Source organism: Phyllostomus discolor, chromosome 4 (assembly GCF_004126475.2).
Source record: "Phyllostomus discolor isolate MPI-MPIP mPhyDis1 chromosome 4, mPhyDis1.pri.v3, whole genome shotgun sequence".
NCBI classification, from domain to species: Eukaryota; Metazoa; Chordata; class Mammalia; order Chiroptera; family Phyllostomidae; genus Phyllostomus; species Phyllostomus discolor.
In genome coordinates, this window is record NC_040906.2 from 45,794,656 (window position 1) to 45,811,234 (window position 16,579).

Genomic DNA, 16,579 nt, shown 5'->3' on the forward strand with positions numbered 1-16,579 from the left:
CTGGTGCTTAACCTCTCTGTGCAGGGCTTCGAAAAGGGAGTTCAAAGGAAGCCCCTGAGCGTTAGAGCGCTGAGGGGCAGGCGAGGGGCTCTTGCTGAATGTGGTAGTTAAACATCAGGGGCAGGGCTGCTCTGCTGTGTGTCTGAATCCGTGTGATGAAGAGCTGCTGTTGGGATGGGTTCCTCGCCTTTTATTGAAGGGTTCCTGACTTGCCTGTGCTCTGTTCTTTTTAGCAGTTCTTGTGAGTAATGCTATAATGTGGCTCTTTTGTTAATTACATATCCCTGGTTTCCTTAGGAAAGTCAAAAAACCTGTGGCCTGAGCAGAAATGGACAAATACATACTTGACTTACTTCCATATTTCCTCTAAGCATGTGCAATGTTGTCTTCTTTGACGTAACCATTCACCAGTGAATTAGTACTGTAGTTGAAAAACATTAGTAAAATTACAGAAAAAAACCACAAACTTTTCAGTGTACTCAATTCAGTTACAAGAAAATATTTCAAACAAAGCAGTGAGAGATTAAAAGTTTGGGAAGTAAGTGTCATGATTTAATTTTGCCCTCTGTGTTTTGACATGTCAGCTTGTATGTAGTAACCCCTCCAGCCTGCCGTTGGTCGGCGCCAGCTGATAGCGCGGCCTTTGTGGACAGGTGGCAGCCCCCGGATGTTCAGAGCCCAGGGAAGGCCTCAGAGAGGAAGAGCGTTTGAAGTGAAGCAGGAGAGGAAGAAGCTGGGGGAATTCCAAGGCAGGTGGAATGGGGAAACTGAGACAAGATTACTAAACAAGGCCAAACAATTTGAATAACTTACGGGCACCTAGTGAATCACAAGACCTGTCCTTCCCTAACCAAGGACACGAGCAAATGGTTTATACCTCTCCTCCCTGAGCAGAGAGCAAACAGCTTAAATCAGCCTGGTCTGGGAGATGGAGCCCCAGTTGATGCCATCTGTGCCAGCCAAGCCGGAGGAGGATGAACTTGGGAAAGAATGACAACCCGATTAGAGACAGACAGACCCAAGATAAAAGGAAAACAGTAAAGCAGACCAAAGAACAATCCCAAACTCCCCTATGTGTTCATTTTGATGCATCAGTATATTAAAGAAACACACCTGGAAAACTGATCAATATTCAGCTGAAACCCTTCCCTGAGAGTCTCACCTGCACAAGAAAAACAAAAACCCGTCAACACAGAGGATACCAGCGCAGGTGCTCTGGAGCACACCCATGCCTTTTCTGGGGCATGAATTTTTTACTTTCTCCTAAACTCTTGAGTCCCCAGGAGACTTGGAACAAGGGAACAGTGGACAGTGGCAGCTCACCCGGGATCATCCCCTGAACCTGTATCCAAGGCCCCTTTTCTCCCACTCCCCAGAGAGCTGACGGCCACCCCGCCATGGCTCGCTTCTTTCCAATGATGGTTCTAGGGAGCCAAAGCAGAGCACAGCCTAAGCTCTCTGCTGTTGTTTCTTCTACCCCCAGCGCTTCCTTTGTTTCACTGTCCCCAGCTTTAATACATGCCTCTCCAAATCACCTGGACTGCTAGTGGGAAATCTTTTCCTGCACAAAGTCAAGGGCCCACACACTACAGGCCAGCCTGAGGCAGACCTGCTCCTGGCCCGCCCCCATCAGATAACAAGAGCAACTGTGGGTTTTGACAATCTCAAGTGTTAATCCAGCAGGAAATGGGTAACGGATATTTTCCTGTCTGAGGAAACAAAGTCATACCTGAAGGGAATCCTTTGACAATAATAAAACTGCGTAATAAAGGAAAATCAGTGCATGAAACTTACAACTCTAAGAGCATTTAACTTAGTTTCATTTGAAAAGCTATCTATGACAAATTGAATAAGGTACTTTTTGGTGAGATGAAGGAATACAAAGAATGTTAACAGTTTAGGCATAAGCAGGAGCTTATAGGTCATTAAGATTGGACTGATCTTAGGTTTTCATGAATACAAAAAGGGCACAATGAACTTGCTCTAAGAGATGACATTGGACTCTTCTGTATAGTAAAATGCTAACTGAAGAGGGACAATTGGGGCAGATTTCATAAAAAAAAGGATGAAGTCCAAGTGGGGAAAAGGACAATATAATTTGGTTCTAAACAGTTCAAATGTATTGCTACAATGAGACCTGAGTATAAGGTGCCCAGAAGACAAATTCTTCCTGCCTGTGCTGCCCCTGCTTCTGGCTCTGGAGGAAACACATGTTCTTAAAGACACTGTTCCAACGTCCCCTCTGTCAGTTCCCCCTCCACCCTGAGGAGTTGCTGCACCGTTGGGTGTTCTTCAGCAGCACTTCGTTAAGGCTCTTAACCCATCTAATTGGTCACACCTGTTGACCGGGTTCGGCGAGTTTCCCAAATAGGCTGAATGGACAAGCATGCCTGTTAGATGTGTCAGTGGCAGGAAAGGACGCTGTGGGAGTTTACGACAAGTTTCAGTGAGAAAATCCACAGTGTGGGTTCGCTCCAACAGACTGAGGTTATGCAGCTAGAGAGGAGAAGTAAGCACCTCTCAACACAAGACTTCCGATGTACTGCCGGTCCCTGGTAGAGATGTAATGCCTGGTGATGATGGAATGCTCAGTGGTCGTGTAGCCAAAACCACTGACCGGGAGCTGGGTTCTCCCAGCCTCATCAAGGGATGAGGGTGGGTAGAGTCATGTGAGTAATCTGTTGTAAGACAGAAGATACATTTGGGACCAAACACAAATACGGCGCAAGGGCACCACATGCTACATGAGCAGGCAGCGCAGACTCCCACGCCCTCTCCCACTGTTACACCAGAGCCTTTCCCTCAGTTCACACCTGTTGCCGCTGATCCTGTGTGGACAGGTGATGGAAGGGGAAAATGCCTGAACTCGACACATGGATGGCTAAGGTCAGTACATGGTGCAAACAAAGTAAATGATGGTTGTACATCAGCCCTACTCAGGGTGGCCTTGAAAGACTGATGAGGGGAAATTTTCCCAAAAGGCAGTTTCAGGCAGGACACCTCGCCATCCACTTAGGTGGGGAGTGGCTCAAGGTCAGATATACTTGGGCAGTGGTAACTCCGTGGCCAGATGGTCAGGAATGTGGAAAGAAATAGACTGGAAGATTGGGAACAAGGAGATCTGAGGTAAAGGTTTGTGGATGGGCACAAAGTGTAAAGAGCTTCCTATTGTTTGTTGAGCCGTACCATGAAGTATCCCTGATGGAAGAGGCCCTGAGCCACAAAGCTGACAAAATGACTCGGTCAGCTGACATCATCCAGCATCTGGCATCGGGACGGCCACTGTGGCAGGGTTGGGGGCTGTGAATGGGCCCAATAAGATGGGCTCCCACTCACCAAGGCTGATCTAGTTTCATCTAGACGCAAATTCCAGGCTATTCACCTTTCTTGTTTGCAGGGCCTCCACCAGCCTCACTGAGGGCTTCTGAGTGTTGTGACCATTTGGGACCCCCATTCGAGCAAAGGAGGAGTGAGAGTGCCCACACGCTCCCCAAATACTTTATCACCCAGAAGCTTCTCGCCTGATGGGGTGATGGAACAGCCTGTTGAAGTCACAGCCAGAGAGGGTGCTATTCTCCGAGATAAAGTGTACACTTCACACTAATGGCCTTTACATGGTGCTGTGTTCTCAGCAGGTAGAATACACAGCTCCCAGGATCAAGGAGTGGAAGCAGGAGTGGCCTGTTTACTATCATTCTCAGTGGAGAGTTTGTGCTTCCTGTTCATAGTTCTGGGCTCTGCTATTTAGAGGTCTGTTTCCACAGAGGTAAGACCCTCCCACCAGCAGACCTACAAGACTTGTCATTCAACTATAAGCCACATCTCCTGTGTGGATACTTCAGGCTTCTTACACCAAGAACCCTAGTGGGTGAAGAGAGGAGCCACCATCCTGGCAGGGATCAGTGATCTGGTCATAAAGGGATGTACAGCTACTGCTACACAGCAGGAGTGAGGACTAGTTGGTGCCCAGGTAATCCCAGTGGGTGCCTCTTGGTGCTTCTTTGTCTAATTCTAATCGTAAAGGGACAAGTACAGCAGCTATGATGAGCCTATGAGATCACGGGGCCGGAGACTCAGAACCTCTAAGGAGCAGATAAGTCACTGGGACCAGAAGAAGTGCTAGCTAAGGGTGAGGAAAACCTAAAATGGATAATAAAGGAGAAGGATGATGATTGTCAGTTGTAGCCCCAAGGCCAGTTTCAGTGTTGGGGACTGGAGTTCATTCCACTTTCTTCCTATAAGATTCCTTTAGGGACAGAGGCTGGAGTCCCGGAGCAGGGTCCCAGAACTTATGGAAAGGAGTGGAGCCAAGCAATGCAGGGGGCAGGCTATAGGGAGCACTGTGGTCCATCAGCCAGATCCCACTCTGGGACCAAAGGCCCCATCACCCCAGCCACAGGGAGCGCAGCAGGCAGGCAGCACTCAGCTGTCAGCAGGACCAACTCCTAACTTGTAGGGCCCAGTGCAAACAGAAATGTAGGAATCATTAATCAAAAATTAAGAATTTTAAGACAGAGATAGCAGAGTATTAAACTAAGTGTGGGGTCTTTCCAAGTGTGGGGCCTTGTGTGAATACACAAATCACACACCCATGATGCCAGCTCTGGCTATCAGTCTTCTTCAAAATTACTCGGTTGAAAAGAGTCACTTCCTCCAATGTCATATCCCTTGTTTGTGCAGGCTGCATCCAATGACTGGTCAACCAAACCTGGCCCTCTGGCTCCAATTTGGGACAATGTGGAAGGGCCGTTCAGGTTCAGAGTTTCCCTCAGGGTCAGCAAAGAACTTGGCTGAAACTATGTCACAACCCCACCCCTCTTCTGCCCAACCCCGGTTTCTTCCCACAGGTGGTGATTCCCAAAGCATTGCCTAATAACCCCCTCTACCCCTGGCCTCCTTCTCAGAGTCCACTCCCTGGGGAGCCCAACCCAGGATATGGATTTATAGTCTAGTGCAAAAAAAAAAAAAAAAACATTAATAAGAGAATCAGCTAAATCATGTAACTTATAAATCACACACAATTGCAACTGGTAAAGTACTCTGGCTTCTCTTTCAACCATCTTTCTATCTATTGCCTTTTATTAAAATATCCAAAGGATGGACTGGTTGTGGATTTGTAGGCAGTTTTCTTTTGTAGGAAAAAGAAAAACTATTTGCAGGTCTCTGTAGGTGGTGTGTTTATGGGCTCCCATGGGAGAATATTTGCATTTTGAAAGGTTCCTCTTGATACCGAAAAGGATATGATGGAAATGATTAGAAATGCTTCTGGTTTGAGGACAAAGACCACCATGATGGAGGCCACATCTAGAATAACACCAAAACTCTGAAGATGAATGGCCCTTTAAAATAGTCCCAAAGGCCTTGGCTGATGTAGCTCAGTGGATTGAGGGAGGGCCTGCGAACCATGGGGGTCACTGGTTCGATTCCCAGTCAGAGTACATGCCTGGGTTTCAGGCCATGTCCCCAGTAGGGGGTGCGAGAGAGGCAACCACACATTGATGTTTCTTTCCTTCTCTTTCTCCTCCCCTTCACACCTCTCTAAAGATAAATGAATAAAATCTTAAAAAAAACACAAAATAGTCCAAAAGAACAGTTAATTGATTCATCGACATATAGCTTTACCTGAAAAATTATGAATTAGTAGAAATTATCGAAGATGTGGTCCTGTCTAGAGATTTTACTAGCTTGGCAACATACTCAGGGTTATTCACAAGTAGGAGATCAAGACGGCTTTCCGCCACAGACAGACAAAGCTGATATCAAAAAAGGGAAGTTTGGGCTTGTTGGAAAAAAGGTAACAATAAACCAAATCTTACGTTTATGTTTTTAAATTACCTGATTTCTTCATTTCCCTTTGTAATTTTTCTAGGTCAGAACTGATCAAAAGGGCCATCTAAAGAGGGCAATGTGCAGCAAAGTCCTGGCAGCCGCTGCGCAGTCGGCCTGAACGTTAGGAAGGTCAGAGTTGGTGGACCGGAATGTACGTTTGTTTGCTCATCTGTTTGGTCGGGGGAAAGAGTGGGGTGTCGAGGAAAGAAAAAAATCTAGACAAGATAGTGTTCCTTCCTTTTCTAATCAGAGTGAGTGGGTAAATGCAAAGCATCTATTTTGTACTAGTAGATATAACTGAAGTTTAGAAACGATTTATATGTATCTCAGAATCAAGGGGCGGAAGACAAGGCAAATATGGAAATGTGTGGGCTCACATTTGTCTTCATTATATCTTTTTATATAAGATGAAGAAATTAGGGCTATTTGGTGGTAGATTAAGAATCAGATGATAGGTTAAATGCTGGGTTCTAGTACAAATTATTTGATTCTTATTTTTGAGCTTGCGTCTTCGTTCTGCTGCAATCTCCTCCATGGCCAGATGGGTGTGTTACTGCCCAGCAGTCACTGATTTGAAATTCAGAAAGTGAGAGGAGCACCCATCTGTGCCTGATTGCTTGGATTGTTTTCTTTTGTTTTATACTTCTAATGAATAACAGTAGGCTTTAATAGCAAAAGTAAGCCGAATAAGGACTTATTATGTTGTTTATGCAAATATACCGGACTTAAGCAATAAAGGACTTAAAGCCCTGGTTCCATTTGCCAATGGCAGGACACTAGTAAGATTGAGGTCAATCAAGAATGTGGTAAGGCTTCTGTCCCACTGACCCCCTTCTGCTTTGAAGAGGTGGGTGAGAAAAAAATTCATACTGCACTTTACAGTTTCAAAATATAACTAGACTTTATTAAGGACTTTCCATGCTGCCTAACGCTGGACAAAACATTTTGCGTGTATAAAGCCTTTTTTCATAAAGTCTGGAAGTGAGCAGCTCTGGAGCCAGACTTCCCGGGTCTGAATTCCAGCTCTTAAGCAGCTGTGTGATTTGGTTCACACTGCTTCATCCGTTCACTCCTCGGTTTCCTCATCTCTGATGTAAGAGTAACTGACTTTTGCTTCCAGCATGATGGAATAACAGGTTCTGGGCTAGCCCTCCTCCTGTCAACAACTATAGAACTGGACAAAGGACACAGGGCAGCTATTTTCAGATGTGGGGCAGAGCAGGGACAACTAACCTGAGGAAAGACAGGAGGTGAGCCCCACAGTTGCCCTAGCTCTGTGCCCATGGGCACACTCGAGGCTGCGGCGTGGAGAGGTGGAGTCTAGTGAGACTTAAAGGGTGCTGAGCTGGTGAGTTGGTAGGCAGTGTACCAGAGGGAGGGGGGCTGTATAGGGAAGGAGCTTCTGAATCTTGCACAGGGAACTCCTTAAGTCTTAACCCAAAAGCCAAGGTGTGTGTGTGCAGTGTGAGCCTCTGCGAAGCCCAGCATGGGATTGTGATTCTGGAGGCCCAGCAGGGCTGGGAAACAGCCATTTGGTGATCATCATAGTCCTGCCAATTTGACACATATTGAGAATATGCCACAATTTCCCACCTCTCGCCCCTCCTCTCCATTGTTATTGATAATGAGTATGCTGGTGTCAAAGAGAAGCAAAGCTTGTCTAACTACTCTCTTAGACACTCATTAAAGGATGTTAAAACAGATTTTACTCAGTATTACTGCTGTAGAGGAGGGACCCTAGTGTAACCTGAGCTCTACTCTGAAACAGAAATCAGGAGGCCTTTTAAACACAGGGGCATGCTGACCCAGGAAGTATACTGAAGGACAGAGAGGTATGATTAAGCCGTCTGGGCCGTGCCAAATTAGGCCCCTCTGCTGGAACAGAGTCTCCCTGGGACAGAAGGGTCCTAACATTTTTGAGGCTTACCTGTCACGGAGGTGGCTCCTAGGTCCTTGAGAAAGGACCACAAGCATCTCAAAGGCCCAGAGAAAGGACTCACAATGGTAACAAATGCTCTCAGAAAAGGGTGATCAGTGGTGTACTATCAGGTGTGGGCTGGAACAAGGAGTAAAATTTTTTGACTGCGTTTGGATTGTTCAGACAGCAACTCTAGGCCTGCTGGGTTGTCCTAGGCACTTGGCCTTAGGCTACAAGAAGCCACACTGAAGTTTGGTCAAGTCTCTTCGCATCCGGGGGTGGGGGCGGGGCAGGGGTAGTGAGGGGGATGGAGGTTGGACTCCTTGGTGCTGAGAGTTTTTGCAGTTATCACTGGACATGGATGATTCTACACTGGAGATTCTACATGGAGGGGGTGGTTTGGTTTGGGTTTGTTTGTTTGTTTTTTGATCTTTTAATGAGTGCTCAGTTTTTTCTGGCTGCCTAGGAACCCCAGAACCAAAGGGTTTAGTCTTTATAGTAACTGTGTAAGATAGGTAATATTATTTCCTTCTTACAAATGAGTAATGAGAAATTTAGAGAAGTGAAATGATTTTTCCAGAATTAAGACCTGCTAAGTACCCGAACCCAGGCCAAAGCCTGAGCTAACTCAAAGCTCATATCCTTTTCCCCCGGCTTCTCGACCAGCCACGCCTCTTTACCCTACCTTCTGTACTCGAAGGATAATGCTCAAAAGGCAGACTTAACTCACAAAAACATGAAATGAACACGTGCCAGAGATTTCATTCAACTCATCAAATAGTCAGGGAACCAGTAAGGTGCCCTGCCCAGTTCAAAGAGCATTTGTGGAGCTCGGGGATTTACTTACAGGGAGCAAGATTGCTGGGTAAGATACAAAACTGGTTAAATGATAATGTTTGGGGTTACCTATTTCACTAGACAGAAATTTGTACTTTTACCAGAAAAAAAAAGTCTACAAGTGAGACTTTTAACGCACCATCACTAACTTCAGGACCTTCAGTCAAGAATGAACAGCAGGTTGAAGTACATTACCCTGGATAATCCTGGGGCAGCCTTCACTGCCATATGTCACTGAAAGGACATGCCATCCGCGTCCCCCTCATTTCCAAGTATTAGATAATTTACTTTAACAGCTTCCATTTGCTCTTCTAGAAAAGGAGGCGTGTTTATTTATAATTCGCTGAAACCTGTTGTCATGTCTGCCAAGTAATTCTAAAAGCAGCCTCTGTTACCAACTAAGGGGATTTCCAGCAGTGTTTTAGAAAGTGTTAGAAGAATCACCCCCTGGAGTGGAATACTAAGGAATCGTACTAGAAAGAACTTTGCCACACCTAAGTGAATGATACTCATATAATTTAATACCACTGCTGATGGTTAAATTATCAGGTGTTTCCCAAGATTTAGTTACTGCAACAAGTGTTTTATGTGAATTGATGCGTGGGTCATCACTGAAGCAGTGATCATGGAATGCTGCAGATGGCTCAACAATACGTGAGTAAAAACATGCACAGAGACAGACTAGTTTCTGTGGAGAAGTAGGGACGGAATGGCCACCCCGTCTAGTGGGGAGCTCGCTGATTTACCGTCCATACCTGCTTTTACTGGGCTTGTTTTGCATAATAATAATTCAAGCACAGTACTCATTAGGGGGAAGTAAGGAACCATAGAAAACAAGGAAGTCTGAGGGTCTATTTTGAGTTGGGGTCAAAGAGCTGTAAGACTTTGAGGAACAAACTAACTTCCTCCTTGGACCCCTCTCATTCAACTGAGAGCATTCTAAACAAAGAAGGCTTCACAATAATTTACATATTCTTTCTTAGGCCTGATCACCCGGGGAATCCGCCCTTTTCAGCACAGAGCTGCACCACCCTGTCATTGTTTCAGGCTTAGGTGGAGCACAGGAACTAAGGCAACCAAGAGATAAGGAGATTTTCTCCCAGACGATGAGAACTCAGGCTATGTCAAAGCCGAGGAGCGAGGGTCCCTCACCCCCTTTTGCTGCAGCCCTCAAAGTCCTTCTTTTGGGGGGCCTCCCAAGTGATCGTGCCTGTCTTAGGTCGTTCCCCCCTTGGGGACTCTTACCCGTCTTTGGCTAACCGACCAAGCATTGGGGTCAGTTATGAATGAAGCAGCGCTCCTGCCAGGGAGATAAGCTTTTGTCTCCTTGCAGGCTTACGGTTCCAAGGGCGTTCCCTTAGCCTTAGCCTAGGTGGGGGTTACAGCTTCTGATACCAGGCAGGGGGGTTCCCAACAGTGAATCATCTCAATACTCATACCTGTTAACCTAAATTCAAAAACTCAAATGATGAGCAAGAAGCATTTATTTGGGATCAAAAACCTACAATGTGAGGAGCTTAGGGTCAGTCAGACACCCGAATAGTGATGCAATTACAGGGTGAAGGCAAGGTTTTATGAGAAAAGGAAAGAAATAATTACATGAAAAAGAAGAAAAAAATTTTAGTGATGGTATAAACTTGAAGATTGCTTACTGATTCCATCTTCGAATGGCCCTGAATCATGGGTCCCTGCGGTCAGGAAGTCCACTGTTCTGCTGGCTTTAGAATAGTTGTGTGTAAGACAATGGTGGTTTGACCCAGTTCAAACAGTCAAAAGGTGCAAGACATGCAAGGCGATTTCTCAGGAAGGGCAGTCCCAACTCCATTTTGAAATGGCTCCAACTATGACAACTTTGACACACTTCAGACTTCTGAGATGTGGACTCTGAATAACCCATTTTATAGCTGAGTAAATGAAACTTAGGTGAACGGGTAAGAATACCTGTTTAAAGCCCTCAGTCTGGGAAGTACTGGAACCTTTGACTCCAAGTCCAGCATTCTTTCCAGGACTCCATAGCATGAGGTCACTGTTCTGCAGCATCCTTGAATCCAACACCCTTCGCATCACACGGCTTCTTCCAGCCTCAGTTTCCTGACCAGTACAATGGAAACAGCCTGCTGTACTTCCTCCAGGGTGATAGGGGAATGGACTGAAACAATGAATGTGCTTTGAAAACCTTGAGGATGCACAAATGTAAGGTGTTCTCCTTACAAAGTTATGAAATTGGGGTGACTCATGCTCATAGAAATTGCCTTTATAACTTTTCTACTGAACCTGGAGGCACAGGTTTATGGGGTCAACAGAGTAAACAGCAAAAAATTTGGCCCAGGGACAGAACTCCAAGGTCATTTATACTTCCTCTGAATCTTTGCACCACTTCATGTTGTTGCAATCTGGACTGTGTTGTCTGGTGACAGGCCTCTTTTCCTAAATGATACTGAGATCTTCAGATGCTGTTTAAGAGTTTAGATCTGTGCCACCCGCAAAAAAAAAGAAACTTAATGCAAATCACATATGGAATTGTAAATTTTCTCATAGACATTAATAGAAAAAAGAAACATGTGAAAGAAATTTTAATATATTTTATTTAACCCAATAAATTAAAACATTTTCATATCAACATGTACTTGATATAAAAATTATTAGTGGGATATTTTACATTCTTTTTTACATGCTGTTTTTGAAATCTAGCCTATATTTTATACTACAGTACCCATCTATCCAGACTAACCACATTACCAGTGCTCAGTATCCACCTCTGGCAAATGGCTGCCTTATGGGCCAGTTAAGACTCACCTGCCCGCTCAAACCCCCAGTTCCCGGAAGGCAGAGCTCATCTGCTCCTGCCCCTTTCCTTTTACTTAGCGGCCTCTGACTTCTCAAGGGGTTTCTGTAACTGTGTCCACAGACTTTTCCCATGTTCTTTGAGGCCCCAGCTTATACTTCATTGCCAACAACCTCTTGCATTTCATTTTCACAGGAAAGACAGTGACCCTGGATTTATAATTTCCCACCACAGAATATCACTCTAGGAAGGCGTTCAGTTGTAGTATGCAGGTGGGCAAAAGTAGGCCTGTAGCTGTTCGTATTGAAAGTAATACAATAATTAATAACTGATAATACCAGAATAAACTCTGTGTTTCACATACAGCTGTAAACCTTCTTTTTCCTCACCCTGATATGTAAGGTGCCATGTTGGGGTATGGCATTTTAAACAAACACACTTTGAAATACATTGCTCCAAGTACATCTTTCTTGCCACCCCCACTTTTCACTTCCCCCTACTCACTCCTCCTCGTCTCATGTCTCACAGGGTTCTGGCTGAATATTGTAGCTGCAGCTTGCAGCGTCAGTGACTCCTCCTCTCTCTGCTACTTCTTCAGTCCTTCTCTTGCTCTCTCCTCAGTGTGGTCAGTTAGTTCTCTCCTGGCCCAATAAAATAAAGCAACTAACAGGAGATATATATACATACAGTGGAAACACAAGAAAAATAAGCTAAGAAATAAGAGATTACAAAAGCCTATAAAACATAGCAAAGAAAACAAAGAGGGAAATAAGCACAAGGTTAAAAAAACATTAAAAAATCCATCATAGAATATATAATATATCCAATATATAATGGATTATATAATAATCCATTGAGGATTATTAATGAAGCCTACGACAATGCTGCTAGACAGACCTCTGGCTAAATTTGTTATGGAAAAAAAAAAGATAATTTAACCTAGAGAGAAAAAATGAAAAGAAACAAAATATGTAATATAAAGGGGAAAATAATTATAGACACAGCAAATTTTAAGACATAATAAGCCAATATTAAGAACAATTATGTACAATAACTTTCAAAACCTAGATAATATTGACAAATATTAAAAATATATAAAACCCCAGAAATCTGAATAAACTAATAACCATTAGAGCCACTAAGTTGAGAATGAAAACCTCCTCACCTCCCCAGACTCCCTTAAAAAAAAAAAAGCCTAGCCAGGCCTGATAATTTCAGAGAGGGGTGCAATCACAATTTCAGAGAACAGATGATTTGTTTTATATTGATTGTTCCACAACATAGAATGAAAACTATTCAACCACTGTTTCGTGTCAACCACTACTATATAACCTGGGAACTGAATCAGATAAGAACAGTTTAAAATATACAGTTATTACAGAGTGTCTCTTTCGAACCCAAAATAGTAAAGATTTTCAGTAGAAGTCAACTATATTGCTATCTTATTTCATTTTGACAGGAATTTTAAAAATACATTGTAACCATGTGGACACTGGGCTAGAAACTCAGTGAAGACGCGCCTGGGACAGCAGGTGCCCCAGAGGCTAGGGGCTCCCAGACTGTGGTCTGGAGGCTCCTGTTTTCTATTTTAACGGCAGCACCGCGAACAGTTCCCGAAACCGTGCAAATGGCTCTACAGAGCAGTAGAATAGAAAAGTGAATGACTAAGGCCCTTTTTTCTGTTTCACATAAATTTATTCAATGGTCTTTAGACCCCTCCATGGTAGGCAGAATAGGGATTCCTCAGAGACGTCCATAGACCTAAACCTGTGACTAGGTTAGGTTACGTGGCAAAGGGCGATTAAGGTCGCACCTGGAATTAGAGTCGCTAGTCAGCTAACTTTAAAATAAGAAAGGTATCATGGATTACCCAGATGGCCTAATGCAAACACACGGGTCTTTACAAGAGGAGGAGGGAGGCAGAAGAGGGAGAACTGGAGGGACAAGGCAGCGCAGAGAGGACTGGGCTGGATGCTCCCGGGTCCCAGGATGGAGGGAGGGAGCCCTGAGCCGAGGACACTGGGCCGCCTCTGCAACTGGACGGAAATGAGGCTTCCAGAAAGGACTGCACTCTCCTTGGTCTTAGCTCAGTGAGATCTTTGGGGATTTCTGGGTACAGAGCTGTAACATAATATATTTCTGCTGTTTTAAACCACTAATTTTGTGGTAATTTGGTATGGCAACAATAGAAAACTAAAACAGTTTCTTATTTGCCATTGTTTATATTTTAAATTAGTTTCCTTTTATAACTATGGTTTTCCTTCTTCTTTGTTGCAGCCATATCCATACATAACATTTAAAAAATGTTATTTCCCTTCAATTCAGACTATATTTGTCCTCTTGTTGAACTGTTTTTTTGTTTGTGAACTTGAGCAATTTAATTCTTCTGAGCCTCAATTTCTGTACTTGAAGTTAATAATACCACCTTTTAAAAAATTAATAATACCACCTTTTTATGCTGTTGGGGCATTAGAGATCATTTTTTATACATTTTTTAAATTTTAAACTGATAAGAACAGGTACTACACTGGATCTTAGCCAAAAGGCTGAGAAGTGATATACATTTTTTTATTTTTTATTTTTTAAATGACAGGTTATATTTAATAGTATTTTGTATTAGTTTCAAGTGTACAGAGCAGTGGTTAGACTATCATACACTTTACAAAGTGCCCCCACTGATACTTCCAGCACCCAGCTGGCACCATGAGATAATGTTTTCAAGCACCTGGGACAGAGAAGGCTTTTTACAAATTATTACTATTGTTACATAAATACTGAATGTTCATAATTGGGGATCACAGTTTGGAAGCTGAAAAAGAGAAGGAAACCTACTTCTCATGACTATGGCAGGCCCTAAAATGGGTTTAGAAGAATTTTCATAATGTTTATTTTTGAACACATAACCAAGAATTAGTTTGTACTTCGTGATCGGAGTCTAGATGTTAGTTCATAAGTTTTTGAGGCATGCTACACGTCTGGGTTGGTGCAGGCTGCTGTGATGAAGTACCACAGACTGGGAGGCCTCTGAACAATAGAAGTTTATTTCACACAGTTCTGGAGGCTGGGAAGTCCAAGGTCAGGGTGCCGGCAGACTGATGCCTCATTGACAATCTTCTTCTTGCTGTAACCTCACATGGTAGAAGGAGTTTCCTGGTGTCTTTTTTAAATAAGCACACTAATTCCATTCACGAAGCCTTCACCCTCATGAACTACTCGCTTCCCAAAGGCCCCACCTCCTAATACCATCACACTGGGGACTAGGCTTCCACAGGAATTCGACGTGGGTGGGTGGACTCAAACATTCAGCCTGTGGCACTGCAAGATCACACAAGGCAGGTAATCTACTCATCTATGCTAAGCCCAGGCATTGGGCCCTACCTAGGGATGTGTTTTCGTGGTGAATGGGGAAATCTGTTACTCCTTTGTACGCTTGCGAAACAACCCTGGTTACTTGGCCTTGAAAGACGAGCTCGCCCCTGAATTTCCTCTCTAACTAGCTGTATGTGAGAGGTTACAGTCAGGAAACCAGGAGGATGTATTCCAGAGGCAGTCATTACAGTGGAAAAATTGGAGGTTCGAATCCTACATGATACAAGCAGATAAAATTCTAGACATCACCTCCAACATCCTTCCTTAATAAATTTGCGGCTGCTCAGATTAAGGGAGTTGGTAGTTGAGACAGACTGGCACCCATAACTTGTAGACATTTTTAGACCCCCATTAGTGGGTTGGGGAGACTAACTCTTCTGGAGGAAGGGGTAGAGCTTGTGTCTGCATTTGGAGGAAGCTGGCTTTGGGCGGAGGCAACTCTTCCAGTGCTGCCTTCGCAGTGTGCTGTTGAATGAAACTCGGGAGAATCTGGGCTGTATCTCCTGGTTCACTGTTGGGTGAATGAGGCATTTGAGATGCAGCGGAATTGTTGTTGGAAACTCTACTCAATAGGAAGCCATTACCAAGCCCACACGCCAAAGGAAAGCTTTCAATTCAACTTCCCTTGAAAGCTAATAACTTGTAACAATCACGACAAGGGTTACTTGGGCCTGCTGGGTGCCAGCTTGTGAACTTCTTTCGGATCGAAGTACCCTCATGGGCCTTGTGGTTAAATGGGCTCTTTAATCTCTGTCTCCAAGAAGTTCTGTTATCCTGGTTCAAGAGACTGAATTGGCAGTCTATAATTTTAAAAAGACTTTTCGCTTTGAAGTGATTATAGAGTCATGGGAAGTTGCAAAGATAGTACAGAGAGGTTCCCTGTACCTTTTCCCTGAAGTGATTAGAATTAAAATAAATATAGTATGATGTCAAAACAAGGAATTTAACAATTATATATGTGTATACATCGATGTCATTTTTTAATTTAAAAAATTTAAAATTGTGCTAAAATACACATAAAATTTACCATCGAAACCATTCTAAGTGTAGTCAGTCAGTAGTTAAAACATCTGCACTGCTGTGCAACCCTATCTCCAGAACTCTTTTCCGCTTGCAAATCCGAAACTCTGCACCCTTCACACTCTAACTCCTCATTTTCTGCTCCCCGCAGCCCCTGGCATCCACCCTTGTACTTCTGTTTCTATGTCAACTGTCTAGGTAACTCATGTAAGTAGAGTCATACAGTATTAGTGGGTTTTTTTCCTTTTTTGGTGACTGGCTTATTTCGAGTAGCATGATATCTTCAAGACTCATCCATTTTATAGCATGTGTTAGAATTTCTTTCCTTTTTAAGGCTGACTAATATTCTATTGCAATGTATATGTCATGCTTTGTTTATCTAGTCATCTGTCAACAGGCAGAAATGGTTATTCCCACATTTCAGTTATCATGAATAATGCTGCTATGAACCTGGGTTTTAAGTATCTTTTAGAGACCTTAAATTTAATTATTTTGGGTATTTTAGGCGCTGTATTGTGTTGCTCCCAAAACTCGCATGTGGATGTCCTCACCCCGGTATCTCAGAATGTGACTGTATTTGCAGATAAGGCCTATGAACAGGTGGCTGAGTTGAAATGAGGGGCTGGAGTGGGCCCTGATCCCATGCGACTGGTTTCCTTATAAAAAGAGGAAATGTGGACACACTGAGAGACACCGTGGTGCGTGCACCACAGAGGGACAGCCATGGGAAGAGCCAGCAAGAGGGTGGCCGTCTGCAAGCCATGGTGAGAGGCCTCAGAAGAAACCAAACCCACTAACGCCTTGATGTCAGACTTCTGGCC

The 16,579-nt window shown here is 43.9% G+C and overlaps 1 pseudogene; it reads right to left on the reverse strand.

The window, feature by feature from the left end:
- Positions 1–13,824: 13,824 nt before the first annotated feature.
- LOC114495932 lies at positions 13,825–13,927 on the reverse strand (annotated as a pseudogene).
- Positions 13,928–16,579: the final 2,652 nt, after the last annotated feature.